Genomic DNA, 11,760 nt, shown 5'->3' on the forward strand with positions numbered 1-11,760 from the left:
TCATAGTATCTCATTTCTTATTAAATTGATTTCTGGTGTTTGAAATAGGTGATGTGTTCGTGTATTTGCACAACCTCTCCGGTGTTTTTTGGCCTCCTAGTCATATCTGACTGCAATGAACAAACAGAATCAGCATCATATTTTTATTGTATATCGGGTCAGGGGCTACTGGCACAATGCATGCAGCAAATTTAGACTTGCATATATATGTGTGTCAGTGGAAATAGGCGAGAAAGAAAGATAAAGAAGAGCCTGTGCACATCTAACACGGCGGGGTTGTCTCAGTGGAATTCCCCACAGTCAGCAAACTACACCAGAAGAGATCAAAAAGTGACCTCCTGCTTCACGGAAAGTTGGTTTTAACAAGAATTGTGTGAGAGGAAGTGTGCATTCTTTTGCTGCATATTGGCCTTCCATCTAAATTTGGATCATGAAGAAGTCAACATTTTCAAGAAAGAGTTGACTGAACTGGTTTCAGGTGGATGTAACGTCAGCAGCACATCAACCACAGGCCCTTCGTCTGGGGCCTCATTGGATCATGCTCCACCCCTCCCCCTCCCCACTGCTTCCTCTGTCTGACAGATGTCAGACATGCTGCGACAGGCTCAGCCCCAGAGATGTTACGGCGAGAGGAAACACAGGGATCAAGAGGGAGTCTATCTTATCACCGCAGGTATAAAAGCAGATTAGCCGACGCACCTGAGGAGAAGCCCGTGCTGGTTTACACGGGGGTAATGACCGGTTAAACAAAGGTGGTGTTGCAGTGGGGCCTTGTACAGCTGCCCTATCAGGTTTGCCTTCCTCAGATCAGCCAGTTACACCTCACCTCCGTCGCCGTTATCCGAGCTGAGATCAGGTTTTAGCCTGTCCCCCTTTCATATAGGAAGGCCGGGTGAATTAGGATACCTGCTTACAGGAAACTCCACGATCCTGCAGCGTGTGACACAGAAATGATCTCTTAAATTATAAATACAGTGATTGTAGATTAAGAGATTGATTTGTATTTGCATGTTTGAGGCCCAGGAGAACAGACTGACAGCCTGCTCACGTCTTACATCAGTGCTCATTTGCTCCCAGTCTGTCATACTCCCAGTCTGTCATACCCTCTGCAGCTTCGTGTTTGTTGATGTCTGTGCCATTATGACAGGGTATCTGACAGGAATAGTGTGTGCTGCACAAGTGTAACCCCCTCCCTCCCTTCTGGTTACATGAAGCCCCTGCTGGCTCTATAGATGAGTCTCCATTACCGGCAGGCTGGCTCACACACCTGTCTGTCTCACGATGGCCAAGACGGGGGCTGTTTTTTTGCAAAACGAGGAAATGTAAAGGTGAGTAGAAGGCAGGTGGGCTGTAGTGATTAAAGAGAATGAATAAAAATAACTATGTTAGGCAGATGTTTTTGACTGGTGTTGATGCACCTGCGAGGGCTGCCTCGCTGCGAGTGATCAGCACTGCTGGTGATTTTTATGGCGTCTGGTTTTTCTATTTGTGCCTGAGTGACTTTACTGTTCCCAGTTTATGTTAAGCTTCAGTGTGCAGCTCCCGCTCCAGAAGAAAGCATTGCTTCTCTCACGTGTGATTTATTTGCCCTTAAAACATTTTATAGCCGCTACCTTGTTTGTTTGCTACCCAAGTCCATAAGTAATGTTGTTGTACTGTGTACATTTATATACTGCATGCTGCACACATGCTGTGTACTCTGCATCCATACACTGTGGTTATACAGTGCATCTGTGCCTGGGGTTTGAGTCCCGTGTGAAACCAAACTTTTGTTTTTAGACGACTTCTTATTTTCAGGAATAAATGACCAATCATACCATGAACACCTCAAACTGATGATATATAGCTGTGTGTTATGATAAACCGGCCTCCTGGCTCTTATGACCTTATGTTTCTTTACTTAATTGCGTGACTCACAAACCACACCACTGACCACCTGTTTTCATGCATTTTAGCAATTTCTGCACATATAACTGAGTGGAAATGTTATAAAAGAGAAAAAAAAAAATAGCACTTGGCTGAGGAGGAAAAGTTGGAATAGCAGGGTAACGGCTGATGGACAGGTAGAGTTTCCAAATCCATCTTAACGTTGTAGCTGCTGTGTCTGCTTCATGTTCATGTCAAACTGTCACCGAATCACGGCTCCACTCTCCAAAAAACAGCGAGTGAAAAGAGGCAGGCTGTCCAGACGGGGGTCCGTGTTGCATGTCTCCCCGCCCTCTGTATCACCAGAGCTGCCGCGGGGTTCATGTGGATTAGAAGTGACAAATTCATTCAGAGAAAACAAACACAAATGTCATCCTGGGTGGGAAGCGACACTATTACTTATGTACTCTTGTCACATCCTCTTGAATATATTTGAATCGTGAAAATTTCAGACATTTGCTCAAAACCTGTGCAGCATTTTAACGTAATGTGGCATTCAGACATGGAACAAACAAAATCCTGCTCACTAACATCCAGCGTGACCGTGGCTGTAAACGGGTCCCTGCGCACAGCACATCCCTGCATCCTTGTGTGTATCTGTTTGCATGAGCACATCGCTTGTGACTGCCGGCTTCAGTGTGTCGATGCACACTTGATGATGGACTGCATGGGCTGGAGACAGTGCTGTGTGTATGTGTATTTTGATTACTGCGCCACCCCCCTGCTGAGACACTTAAATGTGGTCAGACACACGCCGACTGATGGCCATCAATAATGCACATGGCGGTAGGATCCAGCAACCGGCGTTATCATCAGGGACAATTGGCCTGTCCCTGCTGGAAGCCCCCATCTCCACAGACGGATGGCTTCAATTTCCCCTCTGATGAGGAGGAAAAGTAGGAACAAAAACCCTCCACCCCCAGACCAGCCTAGCTCAAGTCTATGAGTGAGTATCATCGTCACATCTAATGCTTGATCATTAACATTAGTCCCCTGCGTGAGACAGCCTGGGTGTTTGTGCTGGAAAAATGGGTCTTTATAATGTTTAAAGCATTCACTAACAGATGAGGCAATATCTCACAGCGTGTCAGCAGGGGTTCTTGCCCAGCTGTTGGCATGATAATGTGTTGGAGAGAAGGATGCTGTGTGTGAGAGCAGGCAGCAAAAAGAGAGAGTGGTGGAAGCGGGTGTCAATTTGTTGGTGATCAGAGCGAGGAACATCTAAAAAGATTCCGTATTTCAGCACATCATTTCAGCTTCAGTGGTGTTTATATCTAATGGTTATCATTCTGTCATCGGGAATTATCAGTTCATCTGCTATCAAAGAAGAAATTCGTTTGAAAGGAGGTTTTGGTAGTCAAACAGGAATGTCTGGGAGTCTTTTGAGCTAGACTTGTGCGGCTGATCCACTTTTTCTGGAAGGTATTTCTCTCCTTTGTCAGAGCTGACTGTGGTTGCGTGTTGCATGCGTCCACATCAATGGGAAAAAAGGAGGAAAATGTGGGCATGTCTACGTTTGTCGGTGTGTGTGCGCGTGGGCACGTGTGCATGTGTGCACAGCAGCGTTTCCACATGCGGCTGTGCTGGCTTCGCCGTAAACCGCTGCCTCCGCCTCAGGGAGAACAGAGCTACATTTCATCTTTGTTTAGGTGATGTCACATTCAGACTTCAATGGTAATGCTTCCAGCGCTGCACAGTCAATAGCTTGCACTCTTCAGTCTGGAAACCATTGCCCCGCCACTTCCTCCTGCTGGTCCATGACCGACGGCCCACTCACAGCCCTAATCAGGCCCTGATGAGAGCGGCCCGGCCCACCGCCCGGCGTTCCTGCGTGGCTGAGGGGCTGTTTGAGGTGGTTTGCTGGTGATGGAGGTGGTGGAAACTCCTTTGCCACCGAGCCTTCCCAGTCCTGGCGTGGAAACGGGCCCCATTTGGGGTTTTCCTCATGGACAAAGTAGACATGGTGGCAGCGCGGATGCACATGTGGTGAGATGGTCAGTGAGAGAAGAATGAAGACGCATCACGAGCTGAGGCAGTTTTTCCTGCATATATTTTCCTCTCCTTAATGACTATTACATCAATCGCCTGCATCACTGCAGCGTTTGAACGTCACTTACAGTTTTAAGGTCAGTACATTAGTGTAATAAATTTATTCATAGCCTTCTCCCGGCCCCGGGGGCCGGTGGGCATCTTCTTTAATAAGGCACTGACATCTGTCTGCTGAGATTGCCCACTGAGCATCATCTTCCCACAAATGGGGGCCAGAGACCCTGAGTGTGTGTGTGTGTGCATTTGTCATTGTTTCCAACACACACATCGTCACACACACCAACGTTTGGCTGCATGCCATCAACGCACCATGAACACGGGAACGAGATGAACACATTAGCTCAAGCCATTGAGCAGCCTGCCACCCATACCAAGTCATACCTGTATTTAACGTCTTGTCCACCGCCTGACTGCTGATTCTACCCATGATATTGAATACTAATGCATTTTTTTCCTCGCTCCAGCTGACACACGTGTAACTTGCCATCAACAAGTCATTTGAAACATGCCATCACTTCATTACATGGTAGATTTTATTTCCTTTTTTTCCGTCCCTTCACCGCACCCCTCTGCCAGTGTAATTGCCTCGGCACTGGAGGCAGTGTTTCTGTGCATGTAGCACGGGCTGTATGTGAATCGCACAGATTAAAGGCCATTCTTCCTCCTTCTGTGTCATTAGTTACCGTTCTGATCAAACGATCAGAGTCGTGGATAGTTCACCAGACTAAATTTATCCACTCCAGTTTTGAAGCCTGGTTCAAACGTTCATTTTTTTGTCTTCGGGGCAACGGTTTCTTCACACTAGTTCAAAGACAAAAAATCAAATGGGGATTATGCATTTGATTATAATGCTTTTGATAGTATCTGCATCACGGAGAATCACATCACGTCATTGTGCATATGTGAGTGTGACAGCTGAGGATATGCAAAAGCAGCAGAAAATGTAGGGTAGCTTCTCGGGCAAAGGAAGCAGAGGCTCGCTGAGCGTCTGAGTTACTCTCAGAGCAAACTGGTTGGATTATTCTAAAGAAGTGTCGCAAGTTTAGAAAACGTGCATTTAGCTCAGATTAAAGGATAAAGGTGGTGATATTGTATTATTCTTTGTCAACAAATCCTCTGAAAAAACCCAAAACCAACACAGCCTTAATCCTACAAACAAGTATTTGTGTTGCAAGATGCAGCTTATTCCTCTGTGCCGTAGAGCTCCATTACTGTCAGCGAGCCACAGCAAACACACTGTTTACTCCTGTTTGTAACCTTTGCTGAAGAGTGCAATGACATGGGCTGTTTTAAAATGAAGCTATGAATTTTAAAGACACGAGACCTGTGCTTCATCCACACCAGTGTCTTCTCTGACATCTAACTCAGCTTTTTTTTAGCATTAAAGCATCAAATCCTCCAAATTAAAAAACAAAATGTGCTGTTTGTCCATGTACAAGGACACTTTTGTGATCTGATGCGCTGATGGACAGGATGACGGCTCATTCAAAACAAGTCACTGTTGAAAAAATGATTCATTTTCATGATCATCGTGGTTTCCTCCTTAAAATCCTGTGTTAAAGTAACCCTTTAATACCATAACCTTACTTCCCTCTTTGCTCCTGACATGATTGAGACATGTGTTGTAATGAAAATGACCATTTCCAAATGAACTTGCTATAAGAAAACCTTCCCCGTGCAGAGCAGCGGTGAGCGACGCTGCTAAACCAGCTCAGGGGAACATTCACCTCTCCCAGCGGAAAGCCGGTCACGTGGTGCAAATGTAGCACTGCTAGTCACATTTTTAGCAGCACGCTAAATTTTTAATGTGCTGTTTTAAGATCACAGAAATAGCATAAAATTTATACTAGACGGAATCATGTAAATAAAGGATAAAAACTGGCATCGAGTAGTATCTGTGTATAAAAACTGCGATAGTTTAGCAAACTGGGAAAGGACAGCGAGGACAGCAGACTAACCTCAGCGCTGCTTAAGTCCATGTCCTTTTTAATAAGCGCCAATAAAAGCAAACGGCCAGACTGCTGATATAACAGCTTCCATTCGATTGTCCTCCAGCGGGGCTGAAGAGGTGAAGGAGAGAGAGGAAAAGTGTGGGTGGTCTTTTTTTTTTTTATAGGTGTCAGGGGGTGGTATTGTAACCTGCATAAAATGTGTCCCAGCAAAAAAAAAAAAAAAAAAAAAATCACCAATGAGCAGAGATATGTTGCCATGCATATTTTACAGCTGCTGGCGAGTGCATAGAGTTTACAAGGATGCGGGTGGTGAGAAGACATGGTGGAGGCTGCCTCCTGGTTTTTTTTTCTCTTTCTTCCAGAGTGAAGTACAGAGTATGAGAAGTGGTTAAGCCAAAGGAAAAAAGGAGGGCATTAACAAAAGTGCAAAAAAGAGGAATGGGAAATTGGGGGGGTGAGAGTCTGGAGGAGAGAAACCCTTTTCCCTCCTCGCTCCCATATTCTGTCCATTAGTCTGAGTGGTGCTTCTCCACCTCTCTCTTCAGGGTGACTTATCCCTCTCGAAGCCTGCGTGAGTCGGGGGAAGGCGGTAGATGGGGAGGAAAATGGAGGTGATGGAGGCAGAGGTGGGTGGTAATTAGAAACATTACTGTCGTCAGAAGGTTATCTGACCATCTTTCCTGCTCGTCCGTTTTTTGATACTGGCGAGTTTTACGGAGAGAAATCGCCCCGGCAGCCAATTAAAGGGCCTTTCTCCCTCCCTGATAAGACGGCTATTAATACTGTGGCAATGGCTGGCACTTAACCGACAATGAATGCCTGTCGATGAGCATTGAAAGTTTATCAAGGCCTCCCCGGGCTCCGGTTCTTTCTTCTAGAGAGAATTAACAGATACCACGAGGGGGCTAAGCTCCAGGCGTCTTATCAACTGATTACTCACTAAAACCATCAAGTGCATTTTTAATGGGAAAAAAAAGGGAAGAGTTGTTTTTACGGCGAAATATAAAAACAGCTCAGGGCGAACAATGTCGAGCTCTGTCATAAATTATAACAGCCGCGGCGTAGAGTTATAATCTCATCCCTCGTACAAATGGCTGCTTTGAGGCGCTATGTGTGGATTTTCCCTTCACTCCAGGAAAGGACGGGATTGTTAGTCGAGCCGCCTTTCTCTTAAAAGTCTTCCTCTGTTTTGGTCTTTGCCGTGGAGTAAGAGTGTGTGGGAGTGAGCAGAGCTCCGCAGGAACTGGATGCCGGCCAAACGCTAACAGCACAATAAAATAACATCATGTCACATCGCTCGCACTGTGTTTGACGGGCGTTCCTGTCATGGTGTCCTAAAATGCCCCTAAGTGTTACTCAGCTTCTTTGATTGCGCTGGATTTTATTAAAGCTTCATAAAACGCTGATTCCAAAAAAGTTAGCGCCCATAAATAAACAGAATGTGATTATTAGCTAATCCTTTTTGACATATACTCAAAAGAAAACAGCACAAAGACAATATATTTAATGTTTATCAGCTTCATTGATTTGTGTAAATATCTGCTTATTCTGAATTTGACGCAGCAAAAAGACTGAGAAAGATGTGGAACGCTTCAAAAACACCTGTTTGGATCGTTCCACAGGTAAACAGGTTGATCGGTAACAGGTGAGAGTATCATGATTGGGTATGAAAGGAGCGTCCTGGAAAGGCTCAGTCGCTCACAGGCGAGGATGGAGCGAGGTTCACCGCTCTGTGAGCACATATAAATGTCTTGACATTGATTGTCCCTGCAGGAAGTGATGAGCCCTCTCAGAGCAGCGGCAGGTAAAGGTGTGGAGGTCACAGTGTTGAATTCTTCCATGCAGGAGAATGTGTTGTGGATCCTCGAACAAAGAAAACTATGTCCTGTAACAAGTTTTATGTTGTTAGCTGTGGCCTTGGAAGCATCCCATGTGATAACTGTGTACTCACCAAAGTGTCTGCTATGATCGGGGAATGTGAGGACGCAGCAAGAAACGGGTTTAACAAGGCAACACGGGTTGTAAACACGGTGACATGTTTGACAGATTAGAGTTCACTTCCTTGGAGGAAAAAAAACGAACTTGAACGCGAGGACGGGAGGTCAAAGCTGAACTAAGACTCCAGCTCTGCAGGTAAAACCCATGTTGAAATAACCAGCTTTATTTTAATGCTTTAAACCTTAACCTTTCCTGAACCATACTGTACTTGTAGAAATACATCAGTTTAATATGGCAGTGCATGTAATCAAATATTGAACCAGTGGTTTAAGATGCATTTCACTCAACCATAATGTCACGTTTCTACTGTCTCTAAAGGCTCGAGTGACCTCCAAAACCCCAAAAGCAAACAAACAAACAAGCAAAATTAATCATATATATCTCTTAAATATCAGTCTACGTAATGATAGGGTTGGAATAAAGGTCATTTCTGCAGGTTGAACCAAATGGTGCAAATCATAAGAGCTAGCTCGCTATAATGGCTGTTCCCAGTGCAGATAGTAAAAGCTCAGGCTGTGATATTAAAAACGTCCCTCAGTAGATCCGAGGACTGAAAGCGCAGCGACAGACGACAGACCTGCTCATTCATGAGTCAAGCACAGGTTGCCTCTCAGCGTTGCTCACTGGCTAAAATGTGACACCGACAGTCAGTTAGGATGTTGATTTCCTGTGGGAACGTCCACACCGAAATATCCAGTCGCTTGCTCTGTGTGCCACTCTGTACCCGGGGGGGTCCGCGCCTCTCCTCGGCTGCTACAGAGACGAACAAATGAGTCCAGATGTAAGACAGTAAATAGCCCCATCAAGATGGAGCAAAGTGGAACGTGTGAGCTGTCTGCCTCTCTATTTATGCCTCTGTGTGTGTGTGTGTGTTACCTGCCTCTGCATGTTCATGCTCATACAAGTGTGCATGTGAGTGAGAGAATGAGGCTAGCCGAGCACACCGGCAGGGAGAGGGCCCCTCAGTAAAAGCAAGAGTGCCCCTTTAAAAGAGAGGAGAGGGAGGCGAGAGACGGAGCTCCACTGTACATTTAGGGATGAAAATTTCATGACGCTAAATCTAGACAGACTTTTAGTGTCAGTCAGGATTACAGCAGCGGCCCGAACATTCATGAATTATTAAAGCGGGAGAGAGATCCCCGGGTGCTCGGACGAGGAGCAGATGAGGCGGAGGAGGGCGAGAGGAGGAATCAAGCCAGAAGTAAACACATAAATAGATCAATACATGTGAAAGCCAGTAAAGTCGGCACGGCCGGCTTTAAAGATGGATGCCGCCGTCGTGGGGGGGTGGGGGGTGGGGGGGGGTGATCAAAGGGGCACGGCGTTTGGCACAAACTGTGGCCTCTCAGGAAGACGTCTGTCTGCTCAGCCTTTACACTGTGAGCTCGCTGTGGCATGATGGGGAACTTGGGAGTGCTTGTGCCTATAAATTGGGGGCGGGGGAGGGGGAGGGGGAGGGGAGGGGGCTGCCAGGGAGACGTGTGTCATACAAAAACCTGGGCTGGAGATCACGGGGTGGTGCCATGACATCCACCCAGTTATGAGCTGTAGCTCTGAGAGGATTTGAAGTTAATGGTGGAAGAGGACTGCGAAGGGGTGTAAAATACCAGTGACACAACATCTGTGATTCTAGATAGAAATGCATGTTTTTTTAATACTATTTTACAAAATATCCAACAACAATACCCAGTTTTTACACAACATAGGAAGAGGTGGTAACAGTTAACATCTAATGTTGCTAAACGTTTAAATTGTGACCACCAAAAAGTGTTTTCTTGCTTCACAATCGTGTGCTTAATTTCCTCTTGTGAACACGCAGCGTTCACTCCTGCAGAGCTGCTCAGCCGATGACGCAGGGCGGCCATGATGTGCGAACAAACGCGTAGTTAAAATAGCTGGAAGTGATGTCCCGAAAAAAAGCTGCTGACGTGTTTTCGGTTCGCCTGAGTGTTTCAGGATCTCTGAAATACTGTCGTCCACCTCAGAATACCAGAACAAATAAAAACACTTGTTTCTATTTCTGTTTCTGTCAGGCTGCTTGAGTCAGCTGCAGTCGTGAAGAACACGATGTGCCAGGAAGTCAGGACTCAGAAAAGGAACACATGACGGTTAAACCTTGAGATCGGTTGTACATCGAGCTTTTTGAAGCACAGAGAAGAGCTGATTGTCACGACCGAAAAGCACCAAGCAGACGAGCAACAACACAAACCGTCTTCGTGTTTAACTGCCTCGGCCTCGGCCGTGGCCTGACTTGCAGGCTCTGCAAACAGGAGGGTAAATTAAGACATCGCTGACACCGTGAACAGCTAAACAAATACTGTGGACGGCGGCGCTGCTCCCCTACTGTCCTCTGCTGCCACACAGCCAAACCCAGGTGAGCCGACACCCCCGTATCTGTCTCGCTGCTGGAATGCTGAAGGGTGCACTGTTGACCCAGACGGAGCTGCCACTCAGTGTGTGTGTGTGTGTGTGTGTGTGTGTGTGTGTGTGTGTGTGTGTGTGTGTGTGTGTGTGTGTGTGGCAGGCCTTACCCCCGTGCTCCCCAGGCCCCTCCTGCTGTCCCCTTGGTGGCAGAGGGACGCCAGCAGACAGGGGACAGATGCCGGGTCTGGCTTCTGGTCGTCCTGATGGATCTCCTCCTCGTTCGGAGACATTCCTCCCGTCCTCCCCACAGCTCCTCCTCAGCAGCGCTGATCTCTTTTCGCTCCTCACCGTTTGTGCTGCAGGGACAGAAAAAGAAATGAATCAGGTTTCCAAAACAAATCAGTCTCCTGCTGTGTGTGCGTCCAGAGAGCCACGCTGAGAACAAACACTGCAAGTCGTGGACTCGATTACAAACATGTCCAGTTATTGACCTTTTCCCCTTAATACCAACGGTTCTCCCAAGAAATCCAATAATGTTAACTACAAACAAAGACACACATTATTTGAAGATTTTGAATGAATGAATATTCAATTTGCAAGGATCTATAACAGAGAAAAGCAGCAAATGCTCGTGTTTTAGGAAGCGAAAGCTGACAAATATTCGCCGTTGCTGTTTGATAGATGACCAGTCGATTATCACAGGACTTGTTTATTAGCTTCCTGATCGACTAATCCATTAATCAGCTGATTGTTTCAGCTCGAGTTGATTCAGTGCATTGAAGTTTTGCCATTTTCTAAGCTGATTTGTGATTTGATTGAGTCATAAGGAGGTCACTGGAGGTGTTAGGAGTCCTGGGTAGATACTGGATATGATAGGACAGTAGAGTGAAACTGTTCTTCTTTTGTTCTGGCCAATCGGGGCGTAATCCTGCAGATAAATTCAGAAGCCAGCCCGCAGAGCGCCGGGTGACGGCGACACAAGCCCGAGATGCACGGGGGCACACGTGCGTCTATCTCTCACCATCTGCCGTGCCGATCATTAGAAAGGAGTCACACTGAGTTGGGACCCTCGTAGACGCACGTGCCCCTCTTCCTGTGCCTCTCCCACTCGGTTGTCCCTTTGTTGTGCTCAAGCTTAATTTCAGGGCAAATATGAGATTGGATTTGTGGGGGAGCTGCTTTCGCTCAGCGAAGGAATCCCCATAAGATGCTGAGGTCGTGTCACAAGACCGCGGGGGCCTTCGTCCCTTGTGGCTCGGCGTGAAAGGTCAGATGATGCCCGTTCTTGTGTGTGTGGCCGCACACGCTCCACGCTCGCATGTTTATTTGCATTTCCACTTTTTTTTTGAGCGAGCTTTTGTCTTTTGTCTCATTTGCATCTCCATAGTCTCCAAGAGTCAAGCCCCCCCCCCCCCCCCCCCCATTGTCTCATCTTAGGATACGTTTCGTCTTTCCCTTCCACCTTCTCACA

Source organism: Chaetodon auriga, chromosome 20 (genome assembly GCF_051107435.1).
Source record: "Chaetodon auriga isolate fChaAug3 chromosome 20, fChaAug3.hap1, whole genome shotgun sequence".
In the NCBI taxonomy this organism is placed as follows: domain Eukaryota; kingdom Metazoa; phylum Chordata; class Actinopteri; order Chaetodontiformes; family Chaetodontidae; genus Chaetodon; species Chaetodon auriga.